The sequence below is a fragment of the Ranitomeya imitator genome, chromosome 4 (assembly GCF_032444005.1).
Source record: "Ranitomeya imitator isolate aRanImi1 chromosome 4, aRanImi1.pri, whole genome shotgun sequence".
NCBI classification, from domain to species: Eukaryota; Metazoa; Chordata; class Amphibia; order Anura; family Dendrobatidae; genus Ranitomeya; species Ranitomeya imitator.
The window spans coordinates 587,616,322-587,636,961 of NC_091285.1; the positions used below are offsets into that span (position 1 = coordinate 587,616,322).

The 20,640-nt window shown below is 44.5% G+C and overlaps 1 long non-coding RNA gene across 1 annotated transcript in view; it reads right to left on the reverse strand.

Moving 5' to 3' along the window:
* LOC138674271 (uncharacterized) overlaps positions 1-20,081 on the reverse strand; it is a 52,416-nt gene extending 32,335 nt beyond the window's left edge. The window contains exon 1 of the long non-coding RNA XR_011320564.1: positions 20,025-20,081. This is a non-coding gene — a long non-coding RNA (uncharacterized lncRNA). The remainder of the gene's footprint in view (positions 1-20,024) is intronic.
* Positions 20,082-20,640: the final 559 nt, after the last annotated feature.

A 20,640-nucleotide genomic window follows, 5' to 3' on the forward strand; every position in this document is an offset into this window, starting at 1 on the left:
GGAGCTAAGCATCGCGTGGTGGTCTTGACTGATCATAAGAACTTGACTTATCTCGAGTCCACCAAGCGGTTGAATCCTAGACAAGCTCGTTGGTCGTTGTTTTTTGCCCGTTTTGACTTTGTGATTTCATACCTTCCGGGCTCTAAAAATGTGAAGGCGGATGCTCTGTCTAGGAGTTTTGTGCCCGACTCTCCGGGTTTGCCTGAGCCGGCGGGTATCCTCAAAGAGGGAGTAATTGTGTCTGCCATCTCCCCTGATTTGCGGCGGGTGCTGCAAAAATTTCAGGCTAATAAACCTGATCGTTGCCCAGCAGAGAAACTGTTTGTCCCTGATAGGTGGAAGAATAAAGTTATCTCTGAGGTTCATTGTTCGGTGTTGGCTGGTCATCCTGGAATCTTTGGTACCAGAGAGTTGGTGGCTAGATCCTTTTGGTGGCCATCTCTGTCGCGGGATGTGCGTACTTTTGTGCAGTCCTGTGGGATTTGTGCTCGGGCTAAGCCCTGCTGTTCTCGTGCCAGTGGGTTGCTTTTGCCCTTGCCGGTCCCGAAGAGGCCTTGGACACATATCTTTATGGATTTTATTTCAGATCTTCCCGTCTCTCAAAAGATGTCAGCCATTTAGGTGGTCTGTGATTGCTTCTCTAAGATGGTCCATTTGGTACTCTTGTCTAAATTGCCTTCCTCCTCTGATTTGGTGCCATTGTTTTTCCAGCATGTGGTTCGTTTGCATGGCATTCCAGAGAATATCGTTTCTGACAGAGGTTCCCAGTTTGTTTCGAGGTTTTGGCGAGCCTTTTGTGGTAGGATGGGCATTGACTTGTCTTTTTCCTCGGCTTTCCATCCTCAGACTAATGGCCAGACCGAACGAACCAATCAGACCTTGGAAACATATCTGAGATGCTTTGTTTCTGCTGATCAGGATGACTGGGTGTCCTTTTTGCCTTTGGCTGAGTTCGCCCTTAATAATCGGGCCAGCTCGGCTACCTTGGTTTGACCGTTTTTCTGCAACTCTGGGTTCCATCCTTGTTTCTCTTCAGAGCAGGTTGAGTCTTCGGACTGTCCTGGTGTGGATACTGTGGTGGACAGGTTGCAGCAGATTTGGACTCATGTGGTGGACAATTTGACTTTGTCCCAGGAGAAAGCTCAACGTTTCGCTAATCGCAGACGTTGTGTGGGTCCCCGACTTCGGGTTGGGGACTTGGTTTGGTTATCTTCTCGTCATATTCCTATGAAGGTTTCCTCTCCTAAGTTTAAACCTCGTTTTATTGGTCCGTATAGGATTTCTGAGGTTCTTAATCCTGTGTCTTTTCGTCTGACCCTTCCAGATTCATTTTCCATACATAACGTACTCCATAGGTCATTGTTGCGGAGATACGTGGCACCTATGGTTCCATCTGTTGATCCTCCTGCCCCGGTTTTGGTGGAGGGGGAGTTGCAGTATATTGTGGAGAAGATTTTGGATTCTCGTGTTTCAAGGCGGAAACTCCAGTATCTGGTTAAGTGGAAGGGTTATGCTCAGGAAGATAATTCCTGGGTCTTTGCCTCTGATGTCCATGCTCCCGATCTTGTTCGTGCCTTTCATATGGCTCATCCTGGGAGCTCTGGTGAGGGTTCGGTGACCCCTCCTCAAGGGGGGGGTACTGTTGTGAATTCTGTGGCAGAGCTCCCTGCTGTGGTCACAAGTGGTACTTCGGCTGGTTCTCTCTGTGAGCTTCCGTTGGTGGAGGAAAGTGGTACTGCGGCTTCTGAGTTTCCTTCCTCAGGTGATGTGGTGAAGTCGTTAGGTGCTTCTCTATTTAACTCCACCTAGTGCTTTGATCCTGGCTTCCAGTCAATGTTCTAGTATTGGACCTGTTTCCTCCTTGATCGTTCCTGTGGCCTGCTGCTCTGCATAGCTAAGTTCCTCTTTGCTATTTGTTTGCTGTTTTTTTCTGTCCAGCTTGTCAATTTATTTTTTTCTGCTTGCTGGAAGCTCTGGGACACAGAGGGTGTACCTCCGTGCCGTTAGTTCGGTACGGAGGGTCTTTTTGCCCCCTTTGCATGGTTTTTGTAGGGTTTTGTGTTGACCGCAAAGTTACCTTTCCTATCCTCGCTCTGTTCAGAAAGTTGGGCCTCACTTTGCTAAATCTATTTCATCTCTACGTTTGTCTTTTCATCTTAACTCACAGTCATTATATGTGGGGGCTGCCTTTTCCTTTGGGGTATTTCTCTGAGGCAAGGTAGGGTTATTTTCTATCTTCAGGCTAGCTAGTTTCTCAGGCCGTGCCGAGTTGCATAGGCAGCGTTAGGCGCAATCCACGGCTGCCTTTAGTGTGGTTGGAGAGGATTAGGGATTGCGGTCAACAGAGTTCCCACGTCTCAGAGCTCGTTCTTGTTTTTTGGGTTATTGCCAGGTCACTGTATGTGCGCTGACCTCTATGTCCATTGTGGTACTGAATTACCTTTCATAACAGTATCCATGGTTTAGCGATGGTCAATGGAGCAGATATGTATTCTTCCAGCAGGGGCCATGGTCCACTATGCTGGCATTGTGTAGAATGATAAATCTGTGTCCCTCGGGATGGAGCCATGATGTCTTAGCTGCTGTCCTGTAGACAGTCTGTGGATGTTTGTATGTTTGGATGTTGAATCTCTGGCTGTTTCGTACAAAGGCATGTAACCTCTTTTTATAGTTACAAAGGATCTTTAAACCAATATCCAGAGGTCAAGAGGAGGATTGGTGATGAGATAAATTTGCAGTGTTTAATTATTTAATCTATTGGCATAGTTGTCCCTCCTCTATTTTTAAAGTCAACAAACTGGCTGGCCTGAACAATGTGTAATCAGCATACCGGCAAACATCACTAGTAATCCAGGATAAGAGCACAATGTGTTACAGCAAATTGTCAACTTACAAGTCAATATTACAGGCTTAGGCCACTTTCTCACATCTGTGTCTCCGGTACATGTAGTGACAGTTTTTACACGTACCGGAGACAATGACACACACATAGACCCATTTAAATGAATGGGTCTGTGCACATGTCAGTGTGTTTCCACGGACCGTGTGTCCATGTACCCCACACGTAGATATGTCAATTTTTTACCGCCACCACCGGACTCAAAACGTCCTGCAAACGTGCAGATGGAGAACTCACATGGATGCCATCTGTGTGGTCCAATTCTCACAGTGATCTGCTGTGAAGACACTGAGCTTGAACTGTGGTGACATCATCACTGGCATTTTCCCATGGTCCAGAGGTCACCGCAGTTCAGCCCGACTGTGAACCTCGATGATGTCACCGCGGTCACTGACGCTGTGCTCGCAGCAGATCTGTCACCAGTGGTTTTCAGCCTGGAAGGTCACATCTTGGCACCGTCCAGGTTGAAAAGTATTTATCCCCCAGACATGGATTATGGTGTGGGACAGAATGACTGACAAGTATGGTATTTTGTTGTTTTTTTATTTTAGCTTTATTACAGGAGAACTAGGGCTTCGGTGAAATTAGGCGTTAGGTGAGTATAACTGTTTATTTTTCAATAAAAAAGTAAAACTGTGTTTTGTATCTTTTTTTGTCATTCTTTATTTAAGGAAATTTTAATTAACATACAATACAAGAACTTAATGGCTCAGCCACTTAACCATCAATATATGCTCCATAGAGCAGAAAATGTTTGCTCAAACAGTAACCAAAGCAATATATTAAATCTAGATAGAGTATCGGTTATATCTATATGAAGCCGTGTTGGCAGAGACCATAGAACAAGGGAAACAATAAAAAAGAACGAATATCAGGTATTAGCAACTTAGTAGGTATAATAACAGTTCCCAAAAGAACAAAGTCGTATCCTCTGGAAACTTGCAAAAATGAGACACTAGGAGTAAGAAATGCAGATAAAAGAAGATACTTAAGATAAGTCAAAAAATGAGTTATGAGATCTACAGTATATGAGTTAGAAAATATTTGTTATTAATTGATGTAATTTGAGGTCGGGCTCTTTCACTTCGGCAGTGGAAGAGTACAGAATCTCGGCAGCAGAAAGCAGGACTGGGAAAAGGGAAAGGGGAGTGTGTAGCCAGGAAAAAAGTAGAAAGTTGGGTTTATTTATCCACGGAAGCCAAATTGATATAAATTTACCATGAGTGCGCGAATCCCAACTTGACTGCTCCTCCATTCTGTAAATATCCTGAACCTTAGCGATCCACTCAGCAATTGTAGTGGGGAGGGCTGTCTCCAATGTATGGAAATTAGGTGCTTTGCTGCCGCTAGCAAAAGAGGGAGTAGATCATGTTTCTTGGGCTTAAACTCGTTCGTGGGTAACGATAGAAGAACTTCTTGAGGAGTTAAGTTCCGCTTAGTTAAGCCTAATTGGCAAAGAAATCTATTAATTTCTGACTAGGGTTGAGCAAAACGGATCGGACAAATTAAAAAATCGTCGACTTTCGGCAAAGTCGGGTTTCATGAAACCCGACCCGATCCTTGTGTGGGATCGGCCATGAGGTCGGCGATCCTCGCGCCAAAGTCGCGTTTCATATGACGCTTTCAGCGCCATTTTTCAGCCAATGAAGGAGGACACAGAGTGTGGGCAGCGTGATGACATAGGTCTCGGTCCCCACCATCTTAGAGAAGGGCATGACAGTGATTGGCTTGCTTTCTGCGGCGTCACAGGCGCTATAAAGGGGCATGAACGCAGACCGCCATCTTACTTCTGCCGATCGTAGCATAGGGAGAGGTTGCTGTAGCTTCATCAGAAGAGGGGCTATAGTTAGGGAGGGAAGATTAAGCCCCGAAACTGCTTGTGCTGTAGCGATTTCCACTGTCCAACACCACAATTATTTTGCAGGGACAGTGGAGGCTATATTTTTGTGCATCAGCTCTGTAGCCTATTAGGCTGCCTTATAAGGCTCCCTGATAGCTGCATTGCTGTTTGCACGCTGCTGTGCAAACCAACTGCTTTTTTTAAAAGCAAAAATCCTGTTGCTCCTTTCTGCACAGTTATCTTGTTTATTTGTCCACATTTTTGTGTGCAGCAGTCCTTTTTATTGCTGCCATACTTTTCCTGAGATCATTGTAGGGAGATTGAAATTGTACTACAGTCCTTATATTTTTTCATATATCTTCCAGCCACGTTCTGCCACTTACATTGTGTTGTTTTATACACTGGGCCTGAGTTTTGGTTCAGTCTCCCCCCAAAAAAGTGAGATTCAAATTCTCACAAAGTGGATCTACTGCAGTCCTCTTAGTTTGACATATATCAGCCAGCCACTTTCTGCCACTTAGATTGCGTTGTTATATACACTGGGCCTGAGTTTTGGTTCAGTCTCCCCAAAAAAAGGGAGATTTAAAATTCTTAACAAATTTACATACACCTTCTACCTTTTTTTACAGTACCATATAACGGTTGTTATTTTGGTTAGATTTTCCAAAAAATTAGGATGTCTGGTGGAAGAGCCCATGGGCGGTGGTTGCCAGCTGGTACTGATGGTGGTGGAGGTGGTGGTGCATCTGGTGGTAGTGGCAAAGCATAATCACCGACTAAAGCATTACATAAACAAATAAATACAATACACAATAAAACGTACCATTTATTAATCTTACTGATAAAAATGACAACACTCACAACCTAAAAACGTCTACTATTAGGCTGACAAAAAGATACAGGGTGCACTCAGAACCTATTAAATAACCATCTTACCCTACCTTGCCGCGGAGGTTGTCACCCTAAAAGTCCTGCGCAATGGCGCCCCCGCTCACCGAAGACTCGCCCTAACTCACCCTGGAACACCCTCAAGTGAGGAAGATAGACAACCAGCAGACCATACAAACAGACAAACAAACAAAAAATGCAATTGGAGATGCAAAAAACAGTAAGTGCACATATGCTATAAAAGATTAGCACATATCAAGCAGAAAATTGCACTTATCCCCGTACGGCCTATAGCCTTGATATAGGATTAGACTGTACCTAGATACATGCTACCTGCCTGCGGGGGTTGGCACCCTATAATCCTGCGCAAATGGCGCCCCCGCTCTCGTCGTCTGGCCCTGATACGCCCTAATACTGCCAAATGGCAACCAGACCGAAAAAAATACACAAAAAGCAGTCCGCATGTACAGTCACCAATTAGTTAAACTATACCACCTAACCAAAAAACAAAAAACAAGACATCCCCAATAACACAAACATATAGACAAAACCCAATATATACATCTCAATATACATATCCCAGTATGTTCATCTCATAGTGGCAAAGCACAATAGCACCTAAGGCTGGAGGTCAAATTATTTTGCCCCACGTTCTCCTGCTGACACATAGCTTGCCAGAAAAATGTCTTGCTTTTGGCCTCGTCTTACTGACTTCTCCAATTCCTCCATTTGCAGCTGCTGAATGTCCACCATAGGCCATTTTTATACCTCCCTAAATGGGCTGACTCCCCCCACAGGGCCGTGGTCACCACCTAGCGCAAGCACCCGTGCGAGTGCCATTCGCCTGGACAGGTGGGTGTGCCCACTTTTGGGCGACGGCACTGGCACAGGGTCCCTCATAGTACAATGAAGTGTCTCTGACGGTGGTGGTGCACAACCAAAGTCAGACACACCGTCGTAATATTAGGGGCCCTGTGCCAGTACCACCGCCCACGAGAGAGTGTTCCCCCCCAGCTCGAACAGTGCTCTACCACTTGCAATACTTACCTCTCCCTGCTCCACCACTGTGTAGTCTGTGCTGTTAAATCCTTCAATGGCACTGCCAATACAAATTTGTTGAAATATTAGATGATAGTTAAAATATTCAGGGGCCCTGGCCTCCATTTAGACCAGTTAATACTTTGCGCCTACTACCACTCTCTGCTGCTCAGCAGAGGAGCCCACCCCAGTACCTAGCTATGCTGCCTGTGTACTCCTGTTACCAATTTTGAACTGCTTTTAGCCTACTTTTTTATTTTGGGCCTACTAACTCTGTCTGCGCCACTCATTACAGTGCCCGTTAGTGCTTAGGCACAATTTTTTTTTTCAGAATGTCCCAGATATCCCTTTTAATATTTTGCAATCATCATATTATATGCCCTCTAAATAAAACATATCTGTCCATATTTTAATCCACGTAAGCCTCCTATAGTATATGGCCTCCATAATGTCTGCCTTAATGAGCTACACCTGCCACACTCATTATCAGCTATAGCCGCTATACTGTCCACCCCTTATGAACAATGGCCTATACCATGGGGAGGATCTGCTGCTGACTCTGTTATAGGGGTAATGTCCCCCAATTGTACTATTGTACTAATGTATCCCATCCTGGGCCCCTTCTAGGTATATATGATCCCCATCCTGGTATACATGGCCCCAACATCCTGGTATACATAGCCCTCCCATCCTGGTATATATGGCACCCCCATCCTGGCTGGTATATCTGGCACCCCCATCATAGTTGGTATATATGGCCTACCATCATGGTTGGTATATATGGCCCCCATCCTGTCTGGTATATATGGCAACCCCATTCTGGCTGGTATACATGGCTCGCCAATCCTGGTAAAGATGACCCCACCTCAATCCCCCAAATCTGATATTGATGGCTCTCCAATCTGGTATATATCGCACCCCCATCCTGGCTGGTATATATAGAACCCCCTTCATGGCTGGAATATATGGCCCCCCAATCCTGGCTGGTATATATGGCACCCCCATCCTGGCTGGTATATATGGCACCCCATCCTGGTACAGATGCCCCCCATCCTAGTATAAATGCCCCCAATTCTGGTATAGACGGCCCCACCATCCTAGTATAGATGGCACCCCTCATATTTGCTGGTATATATGGCACCCTGTCCTGGCTAGTATATATGGCACCTCCATCCTGGCTGGTATATATGGCAATCCCATCCTGGCTGATATATATGGCACCCTCATCCTGTTTTATTTGGCACTACCATCCTGGTTGGTATATATGGCCGCCAACCAAGCAGCACACATAAGAAAAAAAGATTCTAATCACCTTCACTCACCTGTTCTGATGCCGCCAGTTGTCTTCAGCATGTAAGCAGTGCATGACGTCACTGCCATGTGCCCCCACATGCCGATGTCAGCTGCAGGAATATTCACAACTCCCCACGCCTGGGATTATGGGCATGGGGAATAGTGAATATTTATTTTAACTTAATAGCGGACCCCTGTGATCGCCCAGCCACACGTCGTCCATGTGTGTTCATATCCCTCCCTGTTGTATATAGTTATGTCCGAATAAATTTGACGGTTCATAACCGGTTAGTGCGCTCCACTTTTTTCTTCTTTTGCTATTCTAAATGAACTGTTTCAGAAGCGGCACCCAGGTGGGACTTTTTTGTAAAAAAGGTAGTATGCAGTCATTACAGCAAAAGCAAAATTTAGAGGCATAAGGGTCTAACTAATAACGGCAGTGCGGAAGTGTTTTTCTCTTCATTATATGCATAAAACAAAGAAGAACTGCTTACATTTTTGTACCAGGAGTGGCATAAGGTCACCCAAAAGCAGTGTAAAAGACTTGTGGAACGCATGCCAAGCCCAAGACGCATGAAAGCTGTGATTAAAAATCATGGTTATTCCACAAAATATTGATTTCTGAACTCTTCCTGAGTTAACCCCTTCGTGCCATGCGCCGTACTAGTACGGCGCTGTGGGCCCTGCATTTGTGCCAGCCGCAGTACTAGTACGGCGCCACCATTTGCCGGTCACCGCGTGGCTGTTCAACCCCCCCTCTGCATCGGCGATCGCTGTGATTGGCTGGTCAATTCTGACCAGCCAATCACAGCGACATGACAATAAAGTTTTTTTTTTAAAAAGCATGTGACAGGCTGTGATTGGTGCTTTGTGACGTCGCACCAATCACAGCTGTCACAGTAGGTGGGGTGATCGCCACGTCACCTCACCTGAATAACCCTTATGGCGCTGATTGGCTGAACAATAGCTTCTAGCCAATCAGCGCCAAAGGGGTTAATTTTAAATACCGATCACCGCCCTGCACACCACCTTTCTCTCAGATTTGGCGTGCAGGGTGGTTGTCCAAGCCCCTCTGTCTGACCTGAGTGAAGGAATCCATTGGTGACCTGTGTGATCAACCCAGCGATCTCCTGCCCTCCTGTGCTGTGCTGCTCTCCAGCTCTGTGCTTGTGCTCTCTGCTGCCTGCTGTGTGAGGCCTGTGTTCACAGCAGCAGCAGCAGCAGCACCTCCCCCACCCCTTTCCCATCCCCCCCATCCCTGTTCCAGTACCCCCTCCCTCCTCCTCCCCCTCCCCCACCCTCCAATTGAATTTTTTGCACAATTTTTTGCGCTTTTTTCCTGTGCGTGGTGTCCCGCGCAGAGCATTCGTGCTCTTCCTGTGTCCTCAGTGCTCTGATCTGTATCGCTGCTGATCAGAGACTGCGCCACAGGACTTTTTTTTTAGCAAAAAGAATAGTTGCGTCGTCTAATTTTTAGCGCGTTCATTAGGGGAGCGTACCTCACACTGTTAGTGGTGTTCGTTTTTTCTTTTGTAAAAAGAATAATTAGTTGCGTCGTCTAATTTTTAGCAAGTGCATTAGGGGAACATACGTCACACTGTTAGTGGCGTTCACTTTTCTTTTGTAAAAAGAATAATTTGTTGCGTCGCCTAATTTTTAGCACGTTCATTAGGGGAGCGTACGTCACACTGTTAGTGGCGTTCATTTTTTCTTTTGCAAAAAAAAAGATTTAGTTGCGTAGGGTAAATTTATACTTTTTTTATACAAACTTATTTTTATACATCTGATTTTTCTTTTCATCTCTTTTTCTTGTTTCTTCTACATTTTTTCTTATTTTTATAATAAAGAGTACCCTATACAAAAGCCTCACACATTACACGTGTAAAAGCATCACTTACACACACATCCCCAGAGTTTGGGGAAAAAAATGGCCCATTTGTCAATAAGGCACTATTCACCAGAGGAGGCTTACGCCATCCTTGCATCCGACACGGATACAGCCAGTGAGGAAGATCCCACATTCCTCTATTCCTCCTCCTTCTCATCTGGTGAGGAAGGACCCCCAACAAGGCTCCCTAGGACCCAGGCAACTCCTGCAGCAATTGATGCTGTATGGATTGCACCCCGTGAAAATTTTCAGCCCGTCATTACGGATTTCAGCAGCAGCTCAGGAATCCAGTTTGACACGACTGGCCTCACTGAAATTGACTTCTTCAAATTCTTTTTCAGTGATGAAATAATAAATCTTATGGTGGCCCAGACGAACCTGTATGCCCAACAATTTTTCACCCAAAATCCCACGTCATCACACCCCAGATGGACCCCCGTAAATGCAGCAGAGATGATGACATTTTGGGGAATTGTGCTGCATATGGGCATAATCAAAAAGCCAAAGCTTCGGCAATACTGGAGTACTGACATTCTCTACAGTACACCGGTATTCCGCATGGCCATGAAAAGGACACGATTTGAAGGGATCCAAAAATGTTTGCATTTTAGTGATAATGCACAGTGTCCTGGAGATGATCCAAACTTTGATCATCTATATAAAATTCGGCCAGTGGTTGAACACTTCAGCAGAAAATTTGCTGAGGCGTACACACCCCAGAGGGACATCGCTATTGATGAATCTCTCGTTCAATTCAAAGGGAGGCTAAAATTCCGACAATACCTGTCCAGTAAGAGGTCCAGGTACGGAATGAAGCTGTACAAACTGTGCGAGAGTACCTCAGGGTACACCCACAGATTTAGGGTCTACGAGGTGAAGAACACCCAGATTAACCCCCTAAATGCCCCCCCATCCTGGGGGTGAGTGGGAAAATTGTGTGGGAATTGCTGCACCCACTGCTGGATAGGGGTTATCACCTCTACATTGACAACTTTGACACCAGCATCCCACTCTTCAAGGTCCTCTCTGCCAGAGGTACAGCTGCATGTGGCACCGTGCGAAAAAATCAGCGAGGCCTCCCTAAGCCGCTAATTGGGCAAATGCTGAGAAAAGGGGAAAGCAGAGCCCAATGCAGCGACAACATGCTGGTGGTCAAGTATAAGGACAAAAGGGATGTCCTTATCCTGACCACCATACACCATGACAACAACACCCTTTTCACTGTTCGTGGGACCACAACACTAAACTGTAAAGCGCTGCGGAATATGTTGGCGCTATATAAATAAAGATTATTATTATTATTATTATTATTAACACAAGTCCCAAAGCCAGATTGTATCCTGGATTACAATCGGTACATGGTGGGTGTGGACCTCTCAGAACAGGTCCTCCAACCATACAGTGCCATGCGAAAAGATTATGTATGGTACAAAAAATTATCCATGCACATTGTACAGATGGCACTGGTACAATGCTTTTGTGCTCTTCCGATTTACAGGCAATACAGGGGGGACCTTCCTTCAGTTTCAGGAGGTAGTCATCAAGGCCCTAATGTTTGGCACTCAAGGAGGTGAGGGCCCCAGTACTTCTGAATCTGATAGTGCCCGTATTGTCCCAGGTCAACATTTCCCAGGACAGGTTCCCCAAACAGCGAGGACAGGATGATCACAAAAACGGTGCAGAGTATGTTCCAAAAGGGGAATTCGAAAGGACACAATTTACCATTGTGAAACCTGCCCTGGGAAACCTGGCCTTTGCATTAAGGATTGCTTCAAAGCATACCACACGTCCACAAATTAATAAAATTAGTTTATACCCTGTTGACACAACACACTTTTATTATCTGATGTACCCCGCACATCTTACACATACCGCCACATTATAAATACATACACCAGTAAAACCAAAAGAATTATAATCAATCCTATAAAACTATGCCTCTAGATAAATTCCTTCAGGGGTGTAGTTTCCAAAATGGGGTCACTTGTGGAGGATTTCCACTCTTTAGGTACATCAGGGGCTCTGCAAATGCAACATGACGCCCGCAGACCATTCCATCAAAGTCTGCAATCCAAAACGTCACTTATTCCATTCCGAGCCCCGACGTGTGCCCAAACAGTGTTTTTCCCCACATATGGGGTATCAGCATACTCGAGAAAAATTGCACATCTTTTTCTGTCTATTTTCTCCTATAACTCTTGGGAAAATAAAAAAATCGTAGCTAAAAGATCATTTTTCTGGAACAAATGTGTTTTATTTTTTTTCACAACTCAACGTTATAATTTTTGGTGAGGCACTTGGAGGTTTACGGTGCTCACCACATATCTAAATAAATTCTTTGGGACGTCCAGTTTCCAAAATGGGGTCACTTGTGGGAGATTTCCACTGTTGAGGCAAATCAGGGGCTCTGCAAATGCAACATGACGCCCGCAGACCATTCCATCAAAATCTGCAATCCAAAACATCACTTATTCCATTCCGAGCCCCGACGTGTGCCCAAACAGTGTTTTTTCCCCACATATGGGGTATCGGCGTACTTGTGAAAAATTGCACAACATCTTTTTCTGTCTATTTTCTCCTATAACCCTTAAGAAAATAAAAAAATCGTAGCTGAAAGATCATTTTTGTGGAAAAAATGTGTTTTATTTTTTTTCACGACTCAACATTATAATTTTTGGTAAGGCACTTGGAGGTTCACAGTACTCACCACATAGCTAGATAAGTTCCTTGAAAGGTCTAGTTTCAAAAATGGGTTTACTTGTGGTGGTTTTCCACTGTTTAGGTACATCAGGGGCTCTCCAAACACGACATGGTGCCCGATCTTAATTCCAGCCAATTTTGGTTTGAAAAAGTCAAATGGTGCTCCTTCCCTTCCGAGCCCTGCCGTGCGCCCAAACAGTGGTTTTCCCCCCACACATTGGGTATCAGTGTATTCAGCAGAAATTGCACAACAACTTTAGTGGTCCATTTTCTCCTTTTACACTTGTGAAGATAAAAAAATTGTTGCTAAAATATCATTTTGGGGGAAAAATGTGATTTTTTATTTTCACGCCCCTACGTTCTAAACTTCTGTGAAGCACCTGGGGGTTTAAAGTGCTCACCACACATCTAGATAAGTTCCTTGAAGGGTCTAGTTTCCAAAATGGCATCACTTGTGGTGGTTTTCCACTGTTTAGGCACATCAGGGGCTCTCCAAACACGACAAGGCGTTCAATCTCAATTCCAGCCAATTTTGGTTTGAAAAAGTCAAACGGCGCTCCTTCCCCTCCGAGCCCTGCCGTGTGCCCAAACAGTGGTTTTCCCCCACATATCAGTGGTATCAGTGTATTCAGGAGAAATTGCACAACAACTTTAGTGGTTCATTTTCTCCTTTTACCCTTGTGAAAATAAAAAAAATTGTTGCTAATAGATCATTATGTGAAAAAAAGTTAAGTGTTCATTTTTTCCTTCCACATTCCGTTAATTCCTGTGAAGCACCTGAAGGGTTAATAAACTTCTTGAATGTGGTTTTGAGTACCTCGAGGGGTGTAGTTTTTAGAATGGTGTCACTTTTGGGTATTTTAAATCATATAAGCCCCTCAAAGTGACTTCAAATGTGATGTGGTCCCTAAAAAAATGGTTTTGTAAAGTTTGTTGAAAAAATGAGAAATTGCTGTTTAACTTTTAACCCTTATAACTCCCTAACAAAAAAAAAACTTGGCTCCAAAATTGTGCTGATGTAAAGTAGACATGTTGGAAATGTTATTTATTAACTAATTTGTGTGATATGAGTCTCTGATGCAAGCGTATAAAAATTCAAAGCTTGAAAATTGCAAAATTTTCAATATTTTCACCAAATTTCCATTTTTTTCACAAATAAACGCAAGTAATATCAAATAAATATATATAATAAGCGTGGTGTACTTATCCAAATGAAATTTGATACCGTATTTAGCAACTGGATACAATTTAACCTTTATTAGGTATATTCTAAAATGCCTATATGGCACATAAATATGAACCACAAAAAAACATATATATATATGGGAACCTAGCGTGAAAAGTGCCCTATTACCTACACAGAAAGGGGAAAACAAGACAAGACTAACAATAAATACCAGACACTGAACAGCACTGACAATATATAATCACTGCCAATCTACATATGTTACCTTATGATCCCAGAAACATTTGTCTCCTTGGGATCACCAAATGTGGGCCAACAATAAGCAAGGTATGGGTATTAGACAACGGATGTGACCTTATGTTAGGTTAAACTCCTTGCAACCGTGTCTCTACAGTCCCAAAATGATTTGCCTTTGCTTACTGACTCAAATATGATAGGACAAAAAAGTATCTATACTATGTGTCCCAAATATTCCAAAGACACTTCACGTGTAAACACACAAGTAAACGCTCCACATTTAGATTGGCATCAGTGCAGCGTAGCAGTCTATACAAAAAACATTTGCAGATACCACAGAAAATTTAAATACAACTACCCATCTATCTAACTGGGATACACATAGCTCATTTCGCAATATACATGAGTGTTCCCTGTGGGTAAAGCTGTGGCACATTACAGGGTTAAATGATGGTGGAGCACACGCTCAGAAACGCTGCAATATATGAGACCCAAAAACAATAGAAGAAAACCCATATGTTTGGGTGGATCTCCCCGCATTTTCAATGCTGCCGTCACAAGCCGTTTCCCTCTCACCGTCCATCTATAAGGCCACATGTGAATGTGGCCTTGAATATGTGGGTAAGACAAAAAGGGAATTTCGTAGGAGGGTTGGTGAGCACCTCCGTGACATTGTTAACAAGCGAGAGACCCCAGTGGCAACCCACATGAATGCGTGTCATCAATGTAACCTCAAAAAAATCTATTTCATGGGCATCGACAGGATAGTGCCTCCACAAAGAGGGGGTGACTGGGATAGATTAATACTTCAAAAGGAGACTAGGTGGATATTTATGTTGAAGACGGTACAGCCATCAGGGCTGAATGAGACACAATCATATAGTTGCTTTTTGTAAAACATGGTTGTGCGGTATCAGATATAATATTCCACACCCCTGGGGCGTCAAATGTGATAGGGTCATGCATCAGGGCTAGTCGTCGTGGAGTGGGGGCGCCATCTGCGAAGGTTTTTAGGGTGCCAACCCCCGCGACAGGCAGGGTTATGTTTACAGGGACAATTTCCTCTAACCCTTATCCACCCTGGCCCCTTTTAAGATATTTCAGCAATTAAATATTTCCATCTTCTTATTTCTTCTTTTTTCCAGCTATCCTTTGTGGGTATGAGGGTTTTATAGGGAAAGGAGTATTGGGACAGTCGACGTCGAGTGGGGGCGCCATTTGCGCAGGTTTCTCTTAAGGTGCCAACCTCCGCGGTAGGTAGGGAAAGGAGTGTAGTTATACCATGGTAGGGTATCCATAGGGTCACTGTTTCCCTCGTTTTTGGGGAGGTGGTGGTAGGTGGTGTCCCGTACATGCAAATTCCTTCCCTGTAACAGTTCATTTGCATTAAAGTATTTTTCTCCCCATGCAATTTGTTGGTTACGAACTTTAATGGGGCTTGGATTTGCCCTCTCGTCCTTGCTCTTCCCTTTGGTACTATAGTCCTTGTGGTTTCTTTCAGCAGGCAACTTACCTGTGTCCTCCGTGATCATTAGTCATATAAAATACTGAGTGATCCATGAATCATGCCAATCGGTGATCAGGATGGGTGATTTCACCATTGTTCCTGTTTCTAGGGTGCCCATTACTTATGCAGCATAATAATAATGATTTGAATTGAAGCTGCAGTAAGAAGAAGCACCGTAGGGGACAAAATAGCATGAATACATGCATTTGTGTCCCATTTCCCTTTTCTTTTAATGTCCGGCAGGAGTCTGCTCATACATCTATCGCTGTAAGTGTCCGTGTCACAGCGGTGCGCATGCGCCGCCGAGCAGGGTTCTTCAGTGCATAGTTAAGCAGGAGAAAGTCTCCAGCTGCCCGGAAGTATAGGGATAAGCCCGGTGTGCGCGTCACACGCCATGGGGCGGAGCCAATTTCGGCGCGGCACCGAGCTGAGTGTATAAATTACACAGAGAGGGGAGTCCTGCAATGGCAGCAGCATTCTCCCCTGTTGAATCTATGAGGAAGAAACACGTCGGGAGACGCCGCATGCAGTAATACATTTTAACTCCAGGGTCAGGCATGAGGTGGACGGTGAGAGGGAAACGGCTTGTGACGGCAGCATTGAAAATGCGGTGAGATCCACCCAAACATATGGGTTTTCTTCTATTGTTTTTGGGTCTCATATATTGCAGCGTTTCTGAGCGTGTGCTCCACCATCATTTAACCCTGTAATGTGCCACAGCTTTACCCACAGGGAACACTCATGTATATTGCGAAATGAGCTATGTGTATCCCAGTTAGATAGATGGGTAGTTGTATTTAAATTTTCTGTGGTATCTGCAAATGTTTTTTGTATAGGCTGCTACACTGCACTGACGCCAATCTAAATGTGGAGCGTTTACTTGTGTGTTTACACGTGAAGTGTCTTTGGAATATTCGGGACACATAGTATAGGTACTTCTTGGTCCTATCATATTTGAGTCAGTAAGCAAAGGCAAATCATTTTGGGACTGTAGAGACACGGTTGCAAGGAGTTTAACCTAACATAAGGTCACATCCGTTGTCTAATACCCATACCTTGCTTATTGTTGGCCCACATTTGGTGATCCCAAGGAGACAAATGTTTCTTGGATCATAAGGTAACATATGTAGATTGGCAGTGATTATATATTGTCAGTGCTGTTCAGTGTCTGGTATTTATTGTTAGTCTTGTCTTGTTTTCCCCTTTCTGTGTAGGTAATAGGGCACTTTTCACGCTAGGTTCCCATTTGTTTATATATGTTTTTTTGTGGTTCATATTTATGTGCCATATAAGCATTTTAGAATATACCTAATAAAGGTTCAATTTTATCCAGTTGCTAAATATAATATCAAATAAATTTTGCCACTATCATAACGTACAATATGTCATGAGAAAACAGTGTCAGAATCACCTGGATCCGTTGAAGCGTTTCAGAGTTATTACCTCATAAAGTGACAATGGTCAGAATTATAAAAATTGGCCCTGTCACCTAGGTGAAAACAGGCTTCGGGATGAAGGGGTTAAAACATTACTATTGTTGTTTCTAAATTATTATGAACTTGTTTGTTTTTTTGCATTATTTGAGGTCTGCAAGCAATGTTATTTTGACCATTTCTCATTTTCAGAAAATGCATACAAAATGTATTGCTTGAAACTTCGGAGACATGTTGTCAGTAGTTTATAGAATAAAACAAACAATTTACGTTTTACTCAAATATACCTATAAAGAGAAAAATCAGACAAACTGAAAATTTTGCAGTGGTTTCTTAATTTTTGCCAGAGCTGTATATTGTATACCTAATTGTGTCTCCCCCCTAAATACAGATATGTGACCCCCATTAACTATAATCTCTACCTCCCAATAATATAAATTATTCAGTCTGTGAATCTCCCCAATTACCTGTGTGGTATGTGCACGCTGAACGTATGCAAGGTTTTACTGTACAAGCGAAGTGAATGAGATCTCTAAAGTCTGATGCACATGTAGCTTTTTTTTTCCTTGCAGATTTGCAGATTAAAATCTGCATAATGTAAATTCTTGCAGAGCATTTCATCCATACTAATGGGGAAAAATACGTAACAAAAGCATGGCAAAAACGTGGAAAAAAATTGTATTTTACGCAAATTTCTATCTACCAACACATCAGGATTTGTAGGAGAAAATTCTGCTGCATATCCCCATTCATTATAAGTCCTTGATAACATGATAATGAATTTGAGGAGTGGGAGAAGATGCTATCAGGTACTGAGCATCCTCCACCACCTCCCAATTCATTACAAGTCCCTGACAGCGTCTTCTCCCACCTTTCAGTTCATTATAAAGGGTCTTAGGCACCTTATCGCCTCCTCTCCCACTCCCCCAATAATGTTAAGTCCCCAATAACATCAAAATGAATTGTGAGATGGGGGAGGACACTATCAGGGGCCTAGCATCCTCCTCCATCACCCAATTCAGTTTACATCCATATCCAACGTCTTCCTCCCCCTCTCCCTGCTCATAAGTATATTATAAGTGCCCTTCCTCCCATCCCAGTTCCCCACTTCCATCATTGTCCTGCTTCCTCCCTGCATCCCATCATTGTCCTCTCCCTACCACCATCATTGCCCTCTCCATCACCTCCATCATTACCTTCTACACCAACCCCATCTTTGCCCTTTCCATCACCCCATCCCATCATTGCCCTCTCCACCACCCCAATTGTGGCCCTCTCCACCACCCCAATCATTGCCCTCTCCACAATCCCAATCATTGCCCGACACACACATCTCTCTGCCCTACACACCTCTCCGCATCACACACACACACCTCTCTGCAACATACACAACTCCATGATTGCCCTCTTTACCACCTCTACCATTACCTTCCCACCACCTCCATCACTGTTCTCCCCCTCCACCCCATCATTGTCCTCTCCACCACCTCCATCAATGCCTTCTTCCCTACCACCCCATCATTGCCCTTTCCACCACCTCTATTATTGCTTTCTCCCACACCACCCCATCATTGGCTTCTTCATCACCTCCATAAATGCCTTCTTCCCCATCACCCCCATCAATGCCCTCTCCATATCATCCATCATTGCCTTCTCCTTCACCACCCCCATCATTGCCCTTTCCACCATCTTCATCATTGCCTTCTCCCGAACCACCCCCATCATTGCCCTTTCCACCACCTCTATCATTGCTTTCTCCCCACCACGCAAATCATTGCCCTCTCCATAAACTCCATCATTGCCTTCTCCCCCACCACCCTATCATTTCCCTTTCCATTACCTCCATCATTGCCTTCTCACCCACCACCCCATCATTTCCCTTTCCACCACCTCTATCATTGCTATCTCCCACCCCACCGCCATCATTGCCCTTTCCATGACCTCTGTCATTGCTTTCTCCCCCACCACCCTCATCATTGCCCTCTCCATCACCTCTTTCATTGTTTTCTCCACCACCACCCCATCATTGCACTCTCCATCATTGCCTTTTCACACACCACCCCATCAATGCCCTTTCCACCCCCTCCATCATTGCCTTCTCCCCTATCACCCCATCATTGCCCTCTCCATCATTACCTTTTCCTTCACCACCCACATCATTGCCCTTTCCACAACCTCCATCACTGCATTCTCCCCCACCACCCCAATCACTGCCCTTTCCACCACCTCCATCATTACCTTCCCCCCACCACCCCATCATTGCCCTTTCCATCATCTCGATCATTGCTCTCTCCCCACCACCCACATTATTGCCCCCTCCATTACCTGCACACACAGCACCACTTGCCTCTCTGCACATTCCCCCGCAGCCGCTGTTAGAATCTGTTTTGTTTTTTACCATCCGCCATCTTGTTGTGTTTTTCTGGCTGCTGGTCTTTTTCCTCTGGTGCTGGGTTGCCTTAGGTCTGGAGATTGTATCACCCTTTATTATCCAGCACCTGCCTCCCATTCCTTGCTGGACAACAGTGTTAATCCGCTAGTGTTCTGGCTAGGTGTTTTGATAGCTTTCTGTATTTGATATTGTGCAGTTCTAGAATCTCTGGTTCTGCTATCTTTAGTTTCTGTTTTCAGTTGGTTTCTGCAGCCATCTCTGTGTTTTCTATTAGGGGTGACCTGTTTTTATACCCAGTCTTTAGATCTTTCAGGGACCTCCTTCCCCCTATCTATAGGTCTTCGCTGAGATTAACCTAGGATCGTCGGTGGGTCTATTTGCAAGGAATGGGTCACCCACTCCATCATAGAGTATCAGCCTAGTCTCAGTGCAGGGTCAGTTTTCCCCCGTCTATCCTAGCTCTGTGTTGCAGTTCCGTAACAGCTGCACACACATACACACACACACACACACACACACACACACAGCACCACTCACTGTGGCTGCACATTCCCCAGCAGCCACATACATACACACACACACACATACACACACATCTCTCCGCACCACACACACACTTCTCTGCAACACTCACCTCTCTGCATGTTCCCCTGCTGCTGCACACACAATATCACTCACCTTTCTGCATGTTCACTCACAGACACACACACACACACAACTAACCTTTTTGTGTGTTCCCCAGCAAGCACAGCATCTTCATTTCTGGCAGCTTTCTCTCTGGCACAGCCGCACGCTGAATGCTGAAGCCATCCACCAGCGCTGCTGTGTCAGACAGGAAGCGAGGGAAGGAAGTGGTGGACGAATCCCTGCAGCTGATTTCCGCTGCCATTTTCTCGTGTAGGCAGAAGCAGGGATAGCGTTAGGCAGGGTCCATTAACCCCCAAACCGCTTGTGCTGTAGCGATTTCCACTGTCCAACACCACCTTTTGTTTGCAGGGACAGTGGAGGCTACATTTTTTTCCCCTCAGCGCTGTAGCTCATTGGGCTGCCCTAGAAGGCTCCCTGATAGCTGCATTGCTGTTTGTACACCGCTGTGCAAACCAACTGCTTTTTTCAAAGCACAAATTCTGTTGCTCCTTCCTTTCTGCACAACTATCTTGTTTGTTTGTCCACACTTTTGACTTTTTTGTGCAGCAGTCCACTCCTTGTTATTGCTGCCTGCCATACTTTGCTGAGATTACTGCAGGGAGATAATAATTGTAGGACAGTCCCTTTTTTTTATTGTTTCGTTATATCTCTTCAAGTCACTTTCTGCCACAAAAAATATACTCTAATACAG